The sequence below is a fragment of the Physeter macrocephalus genome, chromosome 11, assembly GCF_002837175.3.
Source record: "Physeter macrocephalus isolate SW-GA chromosome 11, ASM283717v5, whole genome shotgun sequence".
NCBI classification, from domain to species: Eukaryota; Metazoa; Chordata; class Mammalia; order Artiodactyla; family Physeteridae; genus Physeter; species Physeter macrocephalus.
The window spans coordinates 52,402,622-52,423,100 of record NC_041224.1 but is presented as its reverse complement, the minus strand read 5'-3'; the positions used below and the strand labels follow the sequence as shown (position 1 = coordinate 52,423,100).

General features: G+C 43.9%; 1 protein-coding gene and 1 pseudogene across 3 annotated transcripts in view; both read left to right on the top strand.

Moving 5' to 3' along the window:
• MYO1E (myosin IE) overlaps positions 1 to 20,479 on the top strand; it is a 206,416-nt gene that overhangs the window by 44,230 nt on the left and 141,707 nt on the right. The window lies entirely within an intron of this gene.
• On the top strand, positions 9,087 to 11,849 carry LOC102975450 (60S ribosomal protein L12-like; annotated as a pseudogene).

The following is a 20,479-nucleotide window of genomic DNA, read 5'->3' as shown; positions in this document are numbered from 1 at the left end:
AGCAGTGAGAGGCCCGCATACCGCAAAAAAAAAAAAAAAAAAAAAAGACTATTAATATGCTTTCATTTTAAAAAGCTTACAAAGTGATTGGACGTGTACATTTTAGGTTTTTCTTTTTTTTTTTCTTTTTTTTTTTTTTGCCTGTGGCATGTGGGATCTTAGTTCCCTGACCAGGGTTTGAACCCGCGCCCCCTGCATTGAAAGTGCATAGTCTTAACCACTGGTCTGCCAGGGAGATCCCAGTTCTTATTTTCTAAAGGATGTATTATTAGATCGCACTATCATACTCTAGGAAATCCTGAGTTGAAATGGTAAATCATCTCCACTAACAATTTATCTCGGAGCTATGTGCTGGTCAGCTGATCTCACACCCTGCTGACTGGGACTCATTACAGGAATTTAAGGCCTTCTGTCAAGCTTTGATCATTTCCACAAAATCCCTGGTTATGTAATTTGGAGATTTTTTTTTTTTTTCCCCTAATAGTAAAGAAAAGTTGAATTAGTTGAGATTGTGAAACCCTGCTGAAGGGAAGATAGCTCCCCAGGGTAAAGTCATATCTTCGCAAAAATAGCCTTAGAATGCTAAAAATAAAAACAAATTCAACTGTTATTTTAAATTTGTAACTTGCAGTTGAGATTCTCCTCAAGGCCTTCTTCACTCCCTGATAGAAGTAAGGCCCTTAGGAGTCTTTTAACATCTTTAGGACATAAGACTCCTTCTTACTCCTAAAGTTTACTCAACAGTCTGACCAAAGTAGGTGTAGCACTTGGGCATTCATTCAACCAGTAATTCTGAGGCTCTGCTCTATGTTGCTTTCTGTGTGAGGTGCTTAGATAGGAATAAACAGACAGGACACAGCTCTCTCCTACCTGGGCTTCAGGGAGAAGAACATTCACCTTGAACTTGGGGAGCTCTGTGTGTCAGCATCTCTGAGATGCTCCTCCCCCCCCCCTTTTCTCACCTTGAACCAACCCAGATTCTCCGACTCTCCTGACCGCTCCCCCAAATCTGCCCAACTGCCAAACGAGACAGCCTGATTTTCTAAAACAAACTATTCTCTCTTATACGACTCAGGATTTAACTGATTTGACCACTTGCCTATTGTGTGTCCACAGACTAGGGACACTGCTTAGTAAAGACTGGGTTTTCTAAGAGTTCGATGTTATATACTCTACCTCATTGTCCCCATAGATATATGTACTTGTCTGACTTTGTGCCATGTCCTCTGACCTCAGAAAATCTAGTTACCTCACCGTCTCCCATCTAAGGCTTCTTCTGTTTATAATTTGTGGCCAAAGTGGCTCCTTCCCTCTAGGACCGAGGCCACATAGAAGGATGCCCCACTTCATGCAAATGTGCAGGTGAGACAAGGGGAGATTCCCTCCCCCTACCCTTTAGGTCTTGAACCTTAGATGTCTCTAGGATTCTGTTTTCATCCTGCTCTTGGAAGCTTCCTCTGTCTCCAGGCAGCAAGGAGGGGCTCCTGGGGTCAGAGAAGTCTCTGTGGGCACACAGAAGGCTCTTTGTAGCTCCGAACTCAGAACAGCAGAGCCCTGAAAGCTTTAGTAAGAATAGAAGGTGACAACCCCCAGATGCTCTTGTGGGCCAGCCAGATCCCAAGTCTGCTACTTTCCCTTAACCTCGAGGCCCCCTCCCCAGCTAGGGCCCACAGCCCACACCAGTGCTGATGCAGTGCACACAGCCCTGCTCCATATCACCCTTAATTCTTTTTTTTTTCACCCTTAATTCTTGAGTAGGAATTTTAATTCTCATGTTGAAACTGTTTCTTTATGTATCACGTTCAGAAATGACCACATTTCATCAAAACTAAGTCTTCGTTTATTTTTTTAAAAAACTGATGTTTATTTTCTGTCAACCTTATTTCCATTTTCTGTTGCCATTGATATTTTTTCTTTTTTTTTAAACAACTATTTATTTAATTTTTAGCTGCGTTGGGTCTTCGTTGCTGCACGCGGGCTTTCTCTAGCTGCGGCGAGTGGGGGCTACTCTTCATTGTGGCACGAGGGCTTCTCATTGCGGTGGCTTCTCTTGCTGCGGAGCACAGGCTCTTGGCACGCGGGTTCAGTAGTTGTGGCTCACGGCATCTAGAGCGCAGGCTCAGTAGTTGTGGCGCACAGGCTTAGTTGCTCCGTGGCATGTGGAATCTTCCCGGACCAGGGCTCGAACCTATGTCCCCTGCATTGGCAGGTGGATTCTTAACCACTGCGCCACCAGGGAAGTCCCTGTTGCCATTGATTTTTAAGACGCATCATTTAAAACGTATATTTAGGAAGGAAAAGTGCTGTTAACTAAAAAGAGACATGTCATCAGTTGTAAGATACGGTCTGATTTCAGCTGTGTTAAAATACAAAAACAAAACATTGTGCTTCCCCTGTTCCCCCTCCCTACCAATGTGCTTCTTAGAATCAATAAAATCTGGGTCAGAACTTGATTAGATTTCACTTTCGCTCTGACAGAGCTACTTAGGTTGTTAAAATAGCCAGGTAAGCAGGACAGTTTCCTTTAAGCCCATCACCGGCTCTCTTGGCTTCCTTATAAACCATTCTAGGTAAGCACTTTGAACTTGAAAAACATTTGACTGTTCTCTCAAATGGTCTGGATTGTTTAACCACAAAAAGCTTGGGCTTTTGTGTCTAAAAGTGCTGTGGGTTTCTTTTTTTCTTTTAATTTCACTTTTCAAAACTAAAAAATAGCTCGTAAGGTCACAATTGTCAAAACCATTTGTAGGGATCGATACAGCTTCACTGGGACTTCCCTGGTGGTCCAGTGAGTAAGACACCACACTCCCAATGCAGGGGGCCTGGGTTCGATCCCTGATCGGGGAACTAGATCCCGCATGCATGCCACAACTGAGAGCCCACATGCTGCAACTGAGAGCCCAGATGCCCCAGCAAAGATCCTGTGTGCCGCAACTAAGACCCAGCACAGCCAGAATAAATAAATAAATATTTTTAAACAAACGATTAAAAAAAATACAGCTTCATTGTGACAGTTTCTTAAGCTATAAAGCTGGCATTAAGGACACCCTTTCTCAGAGGAGTCCAGTAGCGTCATCCAAGGAGAAGGGTAACACTGAGAAGTGACCAGTGAAGGAAAAACGGCAGGATGTTAAGAGAGATCTATCTTGGTGCTCTTATGTTCCAGCTTTCCCTTGTCCAGAAATCCTTCTGACAATTTCTGACAGTGTTCTTGAATATGTTATGTCTCAGAAGGGAGCCTGCTTATTTCTGAACAGCTAAACTTATTAGAAATGTGAGGGCAATTGTATTTCTTTTGTTTTTCTCTTTTAAAGGAATTTTACATAATCCATTTATTTTCTTTTGAAATTAGAATAAATACAGGTTGCCACAGAAACTTGATGTTCAAGCTAAAATTTATTTTTTGTGTGTGACATTTATCCATTCATACTGGTTCTGCTTCTCTAGATTTACCCAGCCATGAAAGTCTTTCTAACCCATTATAATGTCTTCTAGCTCCTCTGAGATTTATAGCAAGTGTCCAGTTCCTATCAGACATGAAGTTAATTTATGGGTTTATTTCAAGTTCAGTTGCAAATTCAGCTCTACAGTTTACTGTGTGATCTTGGGTAACTCACTAATTTTTCTCGTCTTTAAAATGGGGATAACAAACTAATTTACTCCTCACAACACTTTATCTCCGAGTTTTGTGAGAAATTAGTTGATGCGTGTAACTCCCATTATACAGTGCCTGGTAAATAGTAAGTGCTCAATAAGTGTTACTATTCTTAGTCACTCTTCTGGCCAGCTTCCTCTTCTATCCCCTACCTCCCAAACTGGAGTAAAGCAAAAACATCTTTACTACTTTTAATTCTTTCATTTCTGTGAATGGCACCACAAGTGTTCCAGTCTCAGAATCCTGAAATACTGATGTCATTTCCTTTTTTTTTTTTTCCTTCATTCTTTCCCTTGATTTCAGTGTCTAATTAGTTATCAAGTCTTCTACCCACCCCTTCCTCTAATTCTCACAGACCACTCATTTTGACAATTATAAAAATCTACCACCCGGTTTCCTTGCCTCAGCTTTGCAGGACAGTGTGGTTGTAACAGCAGGGACTTTCATGGTAGCCTCACTTGAGTTCAGAATCTGATTCCACCACTATAGGAGTGAATGGGCATTTTGAGACTTAGGTCCAGTCTCAGTGAAATGGGAATCTGTCTCTTCCAGAGTGATTGTTGGGTAATTCAATAATATTATAAGTCTGAGGAGGTCTGGGTACACCTGAGGCATTCATTAAATGCCAGTTACCTCCCCCACCCCTCCAGTTCATTCCATGTTCAGTGACTACATGAATTCCTGAATCAATGCTTTAGTTACATAGTGCCTTGCTTAAGAACCCTCTGTGACTTGCCATTTCCTACTAAGCCATGTCTAAAGTCTTCAGCACACATGGAACATGGAACAGAGGTTCTCGGGCCAGGCTGGGTGTGCTTGAATCCTGGCTCCAGGACTTACTAACAACCTTGGGCAAATTTCGTGACCTCTGCCTCCGAGTTTCTTCATTTGTAGAATGGGAGGGATGATAATGTTACCTACCTCATAGGGCTATCATAAAGATTGAATTAGTTACCCACGTACAGGACTTGGAAAGGTCCCTGGCGCCAGTTGTCCCAGGCCTTCCCTGATGTCCCACCAGCTTTCTTTCCTGGCATTTCTCTCATGACTCATCTTTTGTACTCCTAGGCTCCTTACAAGCCAGACAATTTGTTTTCCCAAAGCTGTCCCTCGCTTCTGTCTCCCCTTCTCTTGAAGGTCTGTGTTGCTGCTCTCTTCACAAATTATTTCCTCTGTTGGTTTACCTTGGAGATGGCGAGTTTAGAGAGTTCGCCCCAAGAATCTGGACTGTTTACGTGATTCATATCAGATTAAATTCTCTCATCCCTCTCCTTCCAGGTTTCTTTAGGGAGGAGGATGAGAAGAATATGTCTTACCATACATGACTCTTATCAAACTATTAGAATTGCTTGTTAGTCTGTCTTTATGCCTCATTGGACTGTAAGTCCCAAGAGGATGAGAAAAGTACCTGTCTTGTTCATCTCCATCTCCCAACTCATAGCAAAGTGTCTGGCACATAATAGGTACTCAATAAATATTTATTGAATAGACGGGCGGTGAGCAAGATTGGAAAGTATAATGCCCCTTTTGACGTTTCCAAATTGCAAATATCAGATGCACTTTCTTCTCTGCCTATGGAGGAAACCACTCCTAACAAGAATGCAACTCAATGCTGTAGAATACTCTCGGGCTACTGAGGTTATCTGGGGGGCTTTGCTATTGACAAAGTCATGGGAAGTTAGTTATTAGCATATATGAGTGATCTCTTAACAATATCAACTTTCACAAGTGCTTGAACTGAATCCAGATTTATTTTCCTAGTATAGTTTCAATGTTTAATGTGCATTATTTGCTTTGTATAATACCTTACTTACATAGCACAGTGCTTTCGTAGAAATAATGAACCCAGAAAAACTCACATAAATCCTTTGTGAAATGTGCAACGGAAGGCAATAGAACCAGTACAGTATCCAATCTACACGTGATGAAATGAACTTCGTCATTGAAAGACCAGTTTATTTGGTAGAAAGTGATCAGAGATAAAGTAGGAAGGACAAATGTGAAAAAGCATATGTAATCATTTGGTCTTAATATCAGAATTCTTTCTGGAGTTTATTCACTTCCATTCCGTTTCTTTCTTTCTTTCTCTAATACTGCTTGAAAGAGAGAGTACTACCCACAATTTTTTTTTTTGGGGGGGGGGGGCAGGCTCAGGTATAAGTTAATTAACATTTTGGCCTCCAGTCTGGAGAGCAGACCCTGTTCTCTTTGTAATGGGTGCTGTCAAGAAAGTTTTTCAAAGACAGAGGGAAAAAATTGTACCCACTCCACTGTCAAGGATTTTTATGAGGGTCAAGTGGCCTTGGAAAGAATTCAGGCCACAATGACTTGGCTGCTACAAAGAATGCCACAGCCCTGTGACAGGTTAGATTTGCCATAAACCTGCATTCACTAAATTCTTAAGATAGTGAGAGATTGTTGCACTGTAGCCCAAGAATTTCTTGTATACTTTCATTTTTCCTTTTTTTGCAAGGGCAGGTTAGATAGGTTGCTGCCCTCTCTTTGCTCACTTTCCCTCTTGCTGTTGTTGCCCCTTCTCAGAATCACCATAAGCCAAATCACCCTAGGACTTGTTGGTCCTCCATGCATCAACATAAAAAATATTCTTTGGGGTCCACACAGTGTTCCAAAAATGTCTCCGTATCTGATGAGACATGGCTTATTTGTCCTGGGGAAGTCTGATTTCATGCTCAAGTTCCACCCTGTGTGAGTTTTTATGCTAAGCCTCAGACAAATGTAATCTTGACTTAAGGTGTGCTAGTTTTATTGTTTTTCTTAACAGCAGCAGTAGCATTGGAGCATTATTTCCAAAGGCAAAGGATTCAAGGAGGTTGAGGTGATATATGAAGTCATTCAATCTTCCTAACAGCCAATGAAGTTTCATTATCATCTGCATTTGACAGATGAGGAAACTGAGGCATGAAGAGGTTAAGTAATTGGCCAAATGTTTTTTTTGGCAGGTCAGGACTAGATTTTTTTCTAAGGTTCCTTTCAACCCTGAGAGATGTAAATTCTTCTCTGGGTGGAAATGGCACATCAGGTCAAAAATGTAGCAGAAGTGAGGGAGGGAGGGAGAGGTGCAGGGGTGTGTACTAGTTAAAGCTTTGGGGGGACACATGTAACATCTTGGGCTTCCTTACAACATCCAAGGAAGTAAGGGGAGGAGCTATATAGCTTCACGGAGTTGTGAGGGAGACTTTGGATCTTCCTTCAGGCCAGAGGTTACAAACTGCTGACCCCCTAGCCTCCGTGGGACCTGAAGATGTGTTTATTTGGCCCATACATTAAAAAAAAAAAAAAAAAAAATTGTGCCAGAGTTTAAAAATCAGATTTCATGTGAAAATCTGAATTTCTAGCTTCACTAGATAAATCGGATCCGGCAACCCTGAGTCCTCATTTCCTGCGGTGACAATTGGCTGGAGCGGCATAGCGGCTGCCCTCTTCTTCAGACCCTCCAGTCAGCTCAGCTTCCCCACTGCCTACATCAGCCCTTTATTATCTGCCTGGACCCTGTAGGCATTTGCCTTGCAATCACCCCTCTGGTGCAGGGTTTCTCGTCCTTGATACTGCTGATATTTTGGACCAGATAATTCTTTGTTGTGAGGGGCTATCCTGCATGTTGGGGAATGTTTAGCAGCATCCCTGGGCTCCATCCACTACATGCCAATAGTATTCCTTCCTCAGGGTGACAGCCAAAAACGAATGCAGAGGTTGCCCAGTGCCCGCTGGGGAGTAAAATGGCCTCATGAGAACTACTGGGTTTGTGTAATGAGCCTGAGCCGGTGGCAGCTCCATCTCTAAGTGTCTCTGTTATCAATTTCTGGGCATGAGAATCTGATTGGTCTCACTTGGCTCAGGGGTCTCTTCCTGTGGTCAGGTGGCAAGGTGGCATTGACCATCATGACTGCCTCCTCCCGCAGAAAAGGGAGCAGGACAGGCAACCCAGTAGGTGTCCATCGTAAGAAGAGGGTTGCAAAAGATGCTATGTGAAAACAAGAGCGAGTCCAGGATTAACTCTCAATAGCATAACAATTTTAACTTTCCAAAGGATGTTCTTTGTTCCTATTCCCTCATTTTATTCTCTCCTCCAGCGTTCTATGAAATAGCCAAGGCATAGAGTTTGCCCTTCTAATTCAGCAAATGAGGAAACAGAGAGAAGTAAATGTAGTTGCCTCAGTGCACAAAGCCACTAGATAGAACCCAGGCTTTCTGGAGCCCCCTGCCCCTCCGGTTACCCCTGAAATAGCAGCCCTCTGTAACACAGCACCCTGTCTACTCCGGGGAGATTGAGGGAGAAGAGCAAAGCCAGCGGTCAGCAGACAGCCCAACCCTGAAAACATGAACGACTCAGTCACTCATGTCTGCAGAGCAGGTTTCCTTGGCAGGAGGCCACCCTGTCTAAGTCCTGCTCCAGTCCGTCTGGGTGTAACCCTGCCATTATGGTCTCTCCGGTTTCAAATGCACAGGAACAATTAAGTCATTCTCATAATTTCATGCGGTACAGAAAGTTCCAAGCCAAAAATACCATCCTTGCTTCCTACTTTTAGACTTCCAGGGAACTTCCCCCTCCTTCCCTCCCTACAATTCACTTTGATTCCTTCTATTTTTCTCTTCTTGAATGCATTGCCCAGACACGGAGTCCTAGTTTACTTAACGAGGAGCTGTAGACCCAATGCAAATCAAAACAAACCCAACCTCCATTTGGCGGGAGTGGTGAAAATAGGGAATTGACAGCGGCCCTCCAGTACAGAAGGTTAAAACACAAAAGAGTGTGCAGATCTCAACTCCAGTGTATGGAAATAAGAGAACTGATCACCAGATGATCACAGAAGGATGGTGGGTTGACAAGGGAAGCAGTTGTATCTAGTATATTCCTATTATTATTTCTGGGTCCTAAGCAACCATGGTCAAATCACTTTCTTTATCTTCAGTATATAAAATGTCCTGTCCCATAGGACTGTCACATCAGTCCTGTGTTGCTTCCTTAAATGATTTTTTTAGATCTTTCTCAGATGTTATATTAACAGTGACTTCCTGACAGACAACTGATTTGGTCTGTGTGTACACACACACTCACGTGTGCACACACTGTCTCTGCCTTGGTGCTGGGTACATGTTGCTGGACCACCATTTAGCTTATATCAAGAACGAAATGAATTCCAGTTAGAGATGATTTGAAAGTTTCTTCTGTAGGAATAGATATTATAAGCTTATTTGTAACATGTCTTCTCCTTAGAGCAGTGGTTCTCAAAAACTTTAGGCTGCATCAGCATCACTTGGAGAATTCATGAAAACACCAATTGCTGGTCCCACTCTCACCCCCAGAGCATCTCATTCAGTAGGTCTGGGGTGGCGCCAGGACTTTGATTTCTAATAAGTTTCCAGGTGTTGCTGATGTTGCTGTCTGGAGGCTCCTTCTGTGAACTAAACTAATCAAGAATGGTGCTTTGACTTTCTTTGGTCGTCCCGAATTCGGGTTTATCCGACACCAGCTGCCTCTACCGTGCCACCTAAGTTCGACCCCAACGAGATCAAAGTCGTGTAGCTGAGGTGCACTGGTGGGGAAGTTGGTGCCACGTCTGCCCTGGCCCCCAAGATCAGTCCCCTGGGTCTGTCTCCAAAAAACGTCGGTGATGACATCACCAAGGCAACTGGTGATTGGAAGGGTATGAGGATTACAGTGAAACTGACAGTTCAGAACAGATAGGCCCAGATTGAGGTGGTATCTTCCGCCTCTGCCCTGATCATCAAAGCCCTCAAGGAACGGCCAAGAGACGAAAAGAAGCAGGAAAACATTAAACACAGTGGAAACATCACTTTTGATGAGATTATCAACATTGCCTGACAGATGCGGCATCGATCTTTAGCTAGAGAAGTCTCTGGAACCATTAAAGAGATCCTGGGGACCACCCAGTCTGTGGGCTGCAGTGTCCATGGCCGCCACCCTCACGACATCATAGATGACATCAACAGTGGTGCAGTGCAACGCCCAGCTAGTTAAGAACTGCAAAGAAAAATAATAAAGGGTTATTTGACAACCAGTGGGGGGGGGAAATGGTGCTTTGGGGAATTCCTTGGTGGTCCAGTGGTTAGGACTTGGCCCTTTCACTGCTGAGGGCCTGGGTTCGATCCCTGGTTAGGGAACTAAGATCCTGCAAGCATCTCAGTATGGCCAAAAAAATACATAAATAAAAAAAAATAAAAGCATCACAGTAGCATCCTACAAATCAATTAATAATTCCAAAGGTAAAATGTATCTTTAAAAAAAAAAAAAAAAAAAAGAATGGTGCTTTGAGCACTAAGTGTCCCTAGCGGTAGTGATGACTTGCTTCTTCTTCTGCTTCCGTGCCTTATCTGTGTTGTCCCTGGAAAGCCCCCCTCCTCCGATTGGCCAACCAAGTCCTCTGCATCTGCCAGGCCCAGCCTAAGTTCCTATTCCTTCACCTACTCTTTCCTGACTACTGTGCTTCACACTTGTCACTTCCCTTCTCTGAACCCTTCCAGTTTGGGGAATAAGCCATAGAATTGACTCTGCTGCCTGCATCATGAGCATGTTGCACGTTAGTCCTTTCCCCATCGAGACTGAACGCATTTGATGAGTGAACGCGACTATGCCTCATATACTCTTCTGTGTGTCCATGCACCTTGCAGAGGGCTAAGCACATTGTAGATGACTCAATAACCTACTGATTGGTGAACGCTCAGCGTGAATTCAGAGAGGAAAGAGAATGCTGCGTATACGACCAACTGATACTGCCTGATAAACCCACCAAATTTTGCTTCTGATATGGTCACCCCTGCGACTTCTGTCCTCAGAGCCACAGATCCTACTGCCTGGACTTCAGTCTTCAGAGAAAGGACGTTATGGGCTGGTTCCAGCTGGTGGACACCCAGGATGGTTGTCATCACTGTGTCTGCTGTCAACTGTGCATGAGAATTAGTCCCTGGACTCCAGGGCAGCGTGATGGCTGGAGGTCAGCGTGCAAGGAGAAGTGTCGAGAGGAGGGGATGTTGGTGATGTGCTGGAGAAATGGGTTGCGACCAGATTCTGAAGGCTTTACATGGCTATTAGGGGCTTGGAGTTTGTCCTATAGAAAATGGAGGGGTTTTTTAACAAAAAAGGGAATGAGGTAATCAGGTTTGTTCTTTGGAACCATAATGTGGAGGCCCCTGGCTTCTTATGGAGAAGGTAAGAAACTAGCAGAGGCAAACTTGTGAAGTAGAGTTGTTTTGATTTGAAGGCTTCTTTCTTGATGGTCAACTCTTCCCACCTTTCTTTAGATATTGTTTTAGTTTACTAGGGCTGCTGTAACAGATTATCAAAAACTGGGTGGCCTAAGACACCTCCTTTCGGAGGCTAGAATCCAAATTTGGTCAGATCATGCTCTCCCTGAAGGCTCTAGGGGAGGATCTGTTCCATCACTCCAATCTCTGCCTTTGTCGTCACATGGCCTTCTCGCTGTGTCTCTGTCTCTTCTCCTCTTCTTATAAGGACATCAGTCATACTGGATTAAGTCCCACCTAGTGACTTCCTTTTAACTTGATTACATCTACAAAAACCTTTTTCCAAGTCAGGTCACATTACAAGTACTGGGGGTTAGGACTTTCACATACCCTGTTTTTGGAGGGGGACACAGTTCAACCCACAGCAGACACTTCTTTGCTACACCTTATTATTGCTTTAGGGCTCAAGGAAGCAGTGGGCTTGCTGCTGTAATGGGCCCACTAGTTAACTCACCTGTGTAATGTGCTCTCGGGGAGGGTTAGGAAACTGCTGCCATCTCCAGTAATACCAACAGCTCACTTAAGTAATCATGCAGGGTGGGTGCACAGGACCAGGCAGCAGCAGGTGGGGAACTGACCGAAAAGAGCAGATAGGGTGCTCTTGCAGGTGAGAAATAGTGAGACCTCGAGTTAGTAGTGGCTGTGAGAATAGACAGGAACGGGCAGAGTGGAAGCACAGGTCTGAGGTAGAACCAGTAGGATTGGATGTCAGGGGAGGAGGAACTGAAGGATTGTTATCAGCCTGTTGGAAGATGTGAGAGTGAGTGTGTGTGTACAGGGATGTAATATCCATCTGTGTATTATATATGTATGTGTTATTTTTGGGGGGAAGATAAACAAGGCCTTAGAGACAAGTTTTTCTCTCTTTGTCTCTCATCAGTTAACTCAGAAGATGCTTTATTGTGCTGGAAAGGAGAGTAATAAACTGGAAATGATATGGAAGAAAGTGAAGAGCAACCTTGGAAATCCATGGGGATTAAAGATATTTTTAAAGGCAAAATGGGGAAAAAAAGAAAATTTTGGCCCACAGCCTTCTGAGAAGGTTCCTCTAAATGGTGTGTAGTAGTTGTCTCAGGGCATGGCATCCACTCAACTAAGTGGACTTCTTTTTTTTTTTTTTTTTTTTTAATTTTAATTTTTTAATTTTTATTTTTGGCTGCATTGGGTCTTTTTTGTTGCTGCGCGCGGGCTTTCTCTAGTTGCTCTGAGCAGGGGCTATTCTTTGTTGTGGTGCGTGGGCTTCTCATAGCAGTGGCTTCTCTTGTTGCTGAGCACGGGCTCTAGGCACGCGGGCTCAGTAGTTGTGGCTCGCGGGCTCTAGAGCGCAGGCTCGGTAGTTGTGGCACATGGACTCAGTTGCTCCGCAGCACGTGGGGTCCTCCCAGACCAGGACTCGAGCCCGTGTCTCCTGCGTTGGCAGGCGGATTCTTAACCACTGTGCCACCAGGGAAGCCCTAAGTGGACTTCTGACACAGCCCTCCAGGCCCTTCATCCAGGTCCGTTCCAGGCCACACCCCAGGCTGAGACTGGGCCACTGGCTGACCTCGAGGGAGACTCCCATGTTCTTTGTGAACATAAGCTGCCAGGTCATGGCATCATCCTCAGAATGTTCTCTTCACCCTTTAGTAGCTGGCTTTTGCATCTATTATCTCATTTGGTTTTCACAACTTTGGAACAATGGAAAATCCCGTGACAGGGCAGAAGAACTGAATTTCAGTCCTTTTGGTTTTTTTTCTGGGAGTGGGGAGGTTAGTGTTTGCACAAGACACTCAACTTCTCAAAGCTCCGTTTTCTCATCAGCAGTGAACCAACAACCCCGTTCTTGTAGGATCATTGTGAGGATGAACATCAGACAGTGTAGGTACAGTGCCTGGCTCAGAGCTGGCGCCCAATACATATTCATTCCCTTTCCCCTCCTTTTCCATCTTCTTTCTCTTTCTTCTTCCAGGTTTTCTGACTCTTGGGGCCAGAGGTCTTTGCCATTCTATCGCACTGGAAATAAAACATAAATAAATTTAAAAATAGAGAAATTATAAACAAATTCCTGTAGAGGGTTTGTTTTAAACTCACTGGAATCAACGATAAACTGCATACTCATCCAAAGGGCTAGATTAGGGGTTTGGGAGTAATCGAAGCAAACCCTGAGAGTGAAGGCGAGAAGGAAATGTCCGATTTATAATCGGGATGAACGTAGATCTAATTTGAGAGACAGAGTCTGCTGCTCTCTCTGTCCCTTTCCCACTCTGGTCAGTCCTAGCTGCTGCTATCTGCTTGTTTTTCCAATAGAAAACAACTCTGCAGAGCCTCATCCTTCTGGCACCCAAGGTATTAATGCAGTTGCTGGCGGATCTGGTTGGCTAACCAATGTGCTACCCAAGGTGCTGGAGAGTGGCACCACCCAGATGTCTCTGGGCGATGTCCACTTGGACTTAGTTTCACTCTGAAGTTAGAAAGCAGTGGCCTACATTTCCAGCTACATAAAACTGGGAACATTGATCTAGTCAGGCCTGCCCCTTCAGCCTTCTCTCTCTGTGCTCTCCTGTGTTTCCCTGACAGCAGTGCTTTCCCAGCGCCGTTCTACTTGCTCACATCCCATCCTCAAATCCCTGATCAGAGGTTCCGTGTCAGAATCCCTCCCACAGAGATCTTAGCTCAGGGTGCGTAGATACAGGTACCAGAAAGCTTACTGCCACGTTGCTTGTAACCCAAAGGGCCATCCACGGGGATTTTTGGATGGATGGCTTCTTGAGCAAGTGACTCACCCTCTCAGAACTTGTAGCTCCTTGTTTGTTACACGTAAATTACTAATATCCAGCCTGACTATGAGGACTTATGAGATGATGAGTATGAAAGCACTTTCTAAATTGCAAACGGTTTTACAAATGTGAGGGATATGATGAATCAACAGTGAAAACAGTCCTTTGAGGCCTTTTACAAACAAAGGCATTTTTATATATTTAAAATCTTGCCGCTCACAAATTTAATATTTGAGGTTTTGTCAACCTGGGGAGCAGTTGCATAGCAGTTTGCAGTTTCACTGAGGTGTATATATTTTCCTCCCTCCATAAATGTGAATATCTCCCAGGAGGATGAGAAGTGAATAGATGAAGTAGTAGAAGTTAAAATAAGATTACATTACAGTCTTTAAAGGTTCATTAAAACAGATATTTGTGCAGTATCTTTTATGCCCCTATCAAAGGGCTCTGGTTTATTGGGAGTGAGACAAAAAGGTAAAAATTAGAAATACGCTGTGTAATTAGGTAAGCCATAAATACACTCATAAACAATTAGTAAGCATAACAACAACGAAAAAAGCATACCAATATACACCATTACTATAAACAGATTCTGTAGCCTGGCGCTCTAGAAGAACTTCTGGAATTAAGTTTAATTTTATTACATTTAAATGGGGGGAAAAATGTCCCACCCGAGACTATGCAGATGCAGTTACGAGTGGGCTTTATTGTTTGTTACGGGTGTGTTTATTTCTCTCCCATTTAACATTCTGGATGTAGACAGTGCAGGGTTGGTGTGGAGCCCTGCAGTTGTCTGGGGTGCAGGCTCCCTTCCATTTCTGCTCTGCCACCCCCAGGGTGTGGCACTGGTCCTTCTGGGCTATGGCCACCACCTGCCAATTTGGAGCAAGGCGGGTAAGGGGGTCACGCCCCCTCCCTTCTTTATGACACGTCCTAGGACTTGCACACACCCCTTCCACTTCGTCACCAGGCCACACCTAGATGCACAAGAATCTGGGAATGAATTCTTTATCGAGTAGCTATGTGCCCAACTAAAAGCCAGAGATTGCGTCACTCAAGGAAGGGAAGCACAGACGCTGGGGAGCAATGTGCAGGTGTTCCCACCCTGCAATCTCCTGTCTGCCCAGGAGCTGATGATAAGGGAGGAAGAGAGACAAGTCAGTGCAAGAAGATTGTGACTCAAGGCTTATCCAATCTGTCAGGGAGTTCCTGGGGCAGTTTAGTGCTGATGATATTTTTGGTTTCACTAAGGAAAGGTTTCGTTTGAACTAAATTATTATTGAATGACCTTTTTGACTTTCTGTTCGATGTGAAAGCTGCTCAGAGGCAGCTGTTTGAGAATGAAGAAGCAAGTGCTGACCTCCTCTGGCCTGACACAACTGGACCTCGGTGCTGTTAGAGCCGGCTTTGTGCTCACAGCCCTGGCCCCAGACAAGGTCCCTCTGAAACCATGGCCAAGTGAGGCCAAGCAAGGCCGCAGCGGAATTTCATCTAAGCACAGACTAAAACAGAGTTCCCGTACAACCCACGATACCCACCAGACATCTTCTCCCCTGCTAGTAGGAGTAGCCACTGCTTCTTTACCATTTTATGGTCCTCTCTGTCTTCCAGTCAGCGCTCCCTGTAGATAACATTTATTGAGATACTCAGTCATATAATTGCCATGCTTTCTGACCGCGCCCAATCTAGAGCAAACCCTTGTTTCCTTAGACCTCCCTAAAAACCACCCAACCAAAGCCGATCCTGGAATAGGTTCTGTGGAAGGGGTGATACTGTCCTGTACATTTAGAAAATCTGTGTTCGTTTAAAGGAGACTTGACCGCAACCTGGGGCCAGTTTCTTAACCTCTGAAAGCTTCAGTTTCCTGATCTACAAACTGAGGATAGTAATATCAACTTCACAAGGCTGTGAAGGTGCTTTCTAAAATTACAGAGCACATTACAAATCTAAGGAAGGCATTTAATGACGAATTCTATTTTTCTAAAATTCGATTTGAGCCAAGGTCAGTGAATAGCTCAGTTTATAACCTAATTTACATGAGTAAGTAATTTTGCATTCATAGTCGCCACTTATCTGTACTTACGAACTGGGAGCTGGATCCCTGGCCATTTCTACCCAAACCAGAGCAGTTTCAACAGAGCCCTCTTGAGAGGAAAGCTTTTCTGGAAAGAAGGTAACAACTGTCATTTGAGTAGAGAAAATGAAAAAGGCAAAAGTCACATTAGGATTTATTTTGTGTCATACCTAAGTAGTTAGAAGATAGCCCCTTTTTAAAAAAAATTTATTATTTATTTTTGGCTGCGTTGGGTCTTAGCTGCTGTGCGCGGGCTTTCTCTAGTTGCGGTGAGCGGGGGCTACTCTTCGTTGCAGTGCGCGGGCTTCTCATTGCGGTGCCTTCTCTTGTTGTGGAGCACGAGCTCTAAGCGCGCAGGCTTCATTAGTTGTGGCCTGTGGGCTCAGTAGTTGTGGCTCGCAGGCTCAGTAGTTGTGGCGCACGACCTTAGTTGCTCCGCAGCATGTGGGATCTTCCCGGACCAGGGCTCAAATCTACCTGCATTAGCAGGCGGATTCTTAACCACTGCGCCACCAGGGAAGTCCCAGCCCTTTCTCTTAACAGACCTTGTAAAATTTTCACTGGGCTTCAAAAGTCTAAAGCAAAACTCTAGAACTAAGAAATATTTCAGCTCACTATTTCTCAGGGTCACTATCACCCCAGTTTTGTGAAGAGATGAAAAGAGGCTACCTGAAGCAGTGGAGTAAGAATCCACTCTGCCTTTTGCTTTACATGTGACCTTGGCCAAGTACCTGACCATTACTTTCCTCATTTAGAAAATGGAAATAGAGATTCTTGCCTTACAACTGCAGTTGTTTCTTGGTATTCTTGGGGGACTGGTCCCAGGACCTCTGCAGATACCAGTATCCTCTGATGCTCAAGTTCCTTTATTTAAAATAGCATAGTATTTGCATATAACCTAGTACATCCTCCCATGTACTTTAAATCATCTTTAGATTACTTATAATACCTAGTACAGTGTAAATGCTATGTAAATAGATGCCAGCATGTGGCAAATTCAAGTTTGCTTTTTGGGACTTTCTGGAATTTTTTTTCCCCAATATTTTTGGTCTGCAGCTGGTTGAATCTGTGGATGTGGAATCTGCGGATATGGAGGACTGACTGGACTTCAGCCATCACTCCAATAGGATAATGTATGTGAAAACTCTTAGCTGTGGAGTGCCATATATTCAGGAAAGGAACCATTATATTCCTGGTGGTCGTATTTTATTGGGAGAGAGCCTGCAGGGCTGCTTCAGTATAACAGGCTGCATTAGAGTGCTGACTTTGTGCCAGTTGTGTGTATGATAAATTGTGCCACCACTCTTGCAAGATCTGTAGAGGGCCAAATTAAAGGAGATGTTTGTGCCTCGGTGCCAGTACCTGGAGACATAACCCAGCTGTGAGTTACACAGCTTACTCCAAGGGGAAATCTAGAAGGCACCGTAGCCTCTCACTTTTGTGTTTCAGACAATGGATTTCATCAAGTTGGCAGCTGATTCTACCAGTCAGATTTAGACTTGATTGCAATATGAAATTGAAGGCTTTCTTTGCAGCATGGAGCTTACCTGTTAAGCTGGTTTCTAGAAAAACCAACCAGGGTGTCACATTTTCTTTAATGTACGAATCAGTTAATATGGTAGGTAGCTTGGAGTGATGCTAAGGGCTGGTCTCACCAGACAACTGCTGAGAGCATTTCCTTTCTCTACCCTAGAGATGCTCTAGGCTAGCAGGCTAAAGTCATAGGTGCCCTGGCCACAGTGTCATTTTCTCTTGGGCAGAAGTGGAGATACCTTGACCGGTCCTTACCTTCCAACACCATTTTTGTATTTGAATTGGCAAAAGTCATATTTGCCTTCAATACCTTATCTTTACATATGTATAGACCTTGTATATTCAGTTGATAATGTACTTTACATCTCATTGTTCCATTATAAATTTAATAAGATCAATCAAGCCCAAGCCCTGAGGGGTGCCAAGCACTGTGCTAGGTGGACTCTGGAGATTCAGAGAACAGGGGACAGATTTCCCTGTCCACATGGCACTCACAGTCAAGTCAGAGAATCAGTTGTATTTACATCTAATTAATGTCAAGACAGCATGTCAAACCCAGCCATCGAGATGGGTCCCAGGTTTAGCACAATTTCTCTTAATGGTCCTTTGAGTTTGGTTGTGACACTCTTCATGGATGAGGAAAGTGAGACCAAGTGGCCTTAAGTGGCTTCTGTGGTCGCCCAGCTAAAGTGGTCTGACTTGTAAGCACTGGCCTTTTCCACCCCTACACGCTACCATGCTGCTCTTGCCTTGTCAGCGTGCCTTCATAGCATGCTGCCATATCAAGGTGACGGATTAATGTCTCTGTTAATCATATAGAAGTTATATTTGGGGTTGACTGCTCTCTCCAGACATTTAGGAAAGCGCCCTAGTTATCTGGATACCTCCTAAATCTTACTTCACTAGCTAACTGATCTCCTCATTGGCTGATGGTTTCTGTTCACTTCAAGGTGTACTGTTTCTAACCTTTTCCTGCTTCACCTTTCCCCACCTCCATGATTATCCTACCCAGGACCTGCCTGAGGTTTGAGCCACATCCCCCATCCTCATTCCCTCCAGTGGAAGCACTACCCTTTTTTAGGTGTTCTTTGCACTCTTTTAGAAACAGGTTTGAGGATCGGGGGGGAAGGTACATTTTGCAAAGTATTCATAATTAGTGTGAGGGTGTAAATTCGGAGAAGTTAATTAAATGGTATCCCTGATTCTCTCTTGATGTTATCACAATAACTCATTTATACGGCACCAGTTTACAAAGGACTTCCTGTCTTTTATCTCACTGATTCCTCACTAACAACCCTGAGAGGGTGGGAACAAGGGAGTTTAAGTAAATCCCCCAGGCCACCCAGCCAGTAAGTGGCAGAAGAGGAAATGTGAGTCAGTTCTTCCAGCTCCCAGTCCTGGGCTTTTGCTCTCTGCCAAGTCACCGCAGAATATGGACTTAGTGATAATAAAGTTGTCTCCAGTGCTGAGAGTGGTCGTTACTCACTTTATTCCTTCCAGCATCCAAGAGAATCTCAATTATAAATGATAGCCTCCAGCATTAGCCCTGAAGACACTGCTGAGGGTCCCAAGTGCTTTCACCCAATTTCCAGGCTCCTGTTAAATCTCTGAGGGGCATGAGTGCATCACAAATGAAGGGTAGCCTTCAAGATTGCAGCCGAGGGGGATAAGATTTCCTAGGAACGAGGACATTTCAGAGGAAAGAGAAGGTGAACTCTAGTGACTGCCAAATTGTCATAATATAAACAGGGAACTTATTTTTAAGGGCTCAAATGTTCATATACATAGTAATTTGGAGTCCACATTTTCCTCCAAAGAGAATGCTTCCTGGGCTGTTGTGTACATTAACTAATGTAGGTCCTTAACTGAGGAGATATATATATGCATATATACACACACATATATATGTGTATATATATATGTGTATATGTACATATATATGCGTGTGTGTATGTGTGTGTATGTATATATATATTTGGCCACGCTGCCCATGGCATGTAGAATCTTAGTTCCCCGACCAGGGATCAAACCTGTGCCCCCTGCATTGGAAGTGCAGAGTCTTAATCACTGGACCTCCAGGGAAGTCCCAAGGAGACATTTTAAACAAATTCTGAGGATTTATATGCTGTCACTGCTAAAATGTAAAGAGGAAAAAAAAGTATAAAATAAGCCCTCTCAAAGAGTTTATTTCTATTACTCTTGTTATGATTATGATTTTATCATTTGAATGTTCCCTTAGAGTTAGTCTGTGAGCCCTTCAAAACAGCCTACCCACATTCTTCATAACCATACTTCCAACCCAAGGTGAGCATTTTTGGAATTTCTTTTTAGATTAGAACCCTGGAAGGCTTATAGCTAGTAAGCCATCACGGGTTTCTAGATCTGCCAACTAGCTTACTGTCTTCAACCAGCGTCAACTTCCTTTTACATCATGTGACCCACTCCCAGATTTTAAAAACTGACAGCATCAGAGGTAGATTCACTTCCTCCTGTGATTAAGTCAGAGAGAGGGGTGGGTGGGAAGGATGGGTGAGTGAGAGTGGTGGTGGAGACTGTTAAATGGTTTAAACTTTTGGTGGTGTCTTTTGCCCATAAAGAGTTAGGAAAGGGGATGGCCTTCGGTGTGGGCAGGGCGGACAGAGCCCTAAGAACAGGAAAGCCCAGTCCACCCTCAGCCTTTCTCCAAGGACTGGTCTTGTCAGACCTACTGGTTGGGAAGAGCTGCCCTAGATTATCTAGGAGAGATTCAAGGGGACCCAAAGCCCAGGCATTTAACACTTAGTGCTTTACCTGATGATAAATTATAATGTAGCGAATTGATCTGTAGGAAACAGTTGCTCAAATGCCTTTTCAGCTTCTCAGTGGCAACCAAGTATATGTGACAAAGCTCTTACATTAAAGATTTAGAGATTCCAGTTAGGATATTTAAAACCTCATGCCAGGTGGGAGATAGTATCGAATACCTCACACCAAATTGCTGAGTCTTACAGCTGGGCATTGAGATTTTTTTAAAAGCAGTGTTTGAGGTGGAAGAGAACAATTTTTAGAGAAAATCTAGTCAACTTCATTTAAATGGCATAAATGATGATTATAGCTGATTGTTGTCTGACAGAGTTTGGGCTGGTGTTTCTAAAATGAAATTCACTACAGAGTTCTTGAAATGGGGTCATCAAGTTA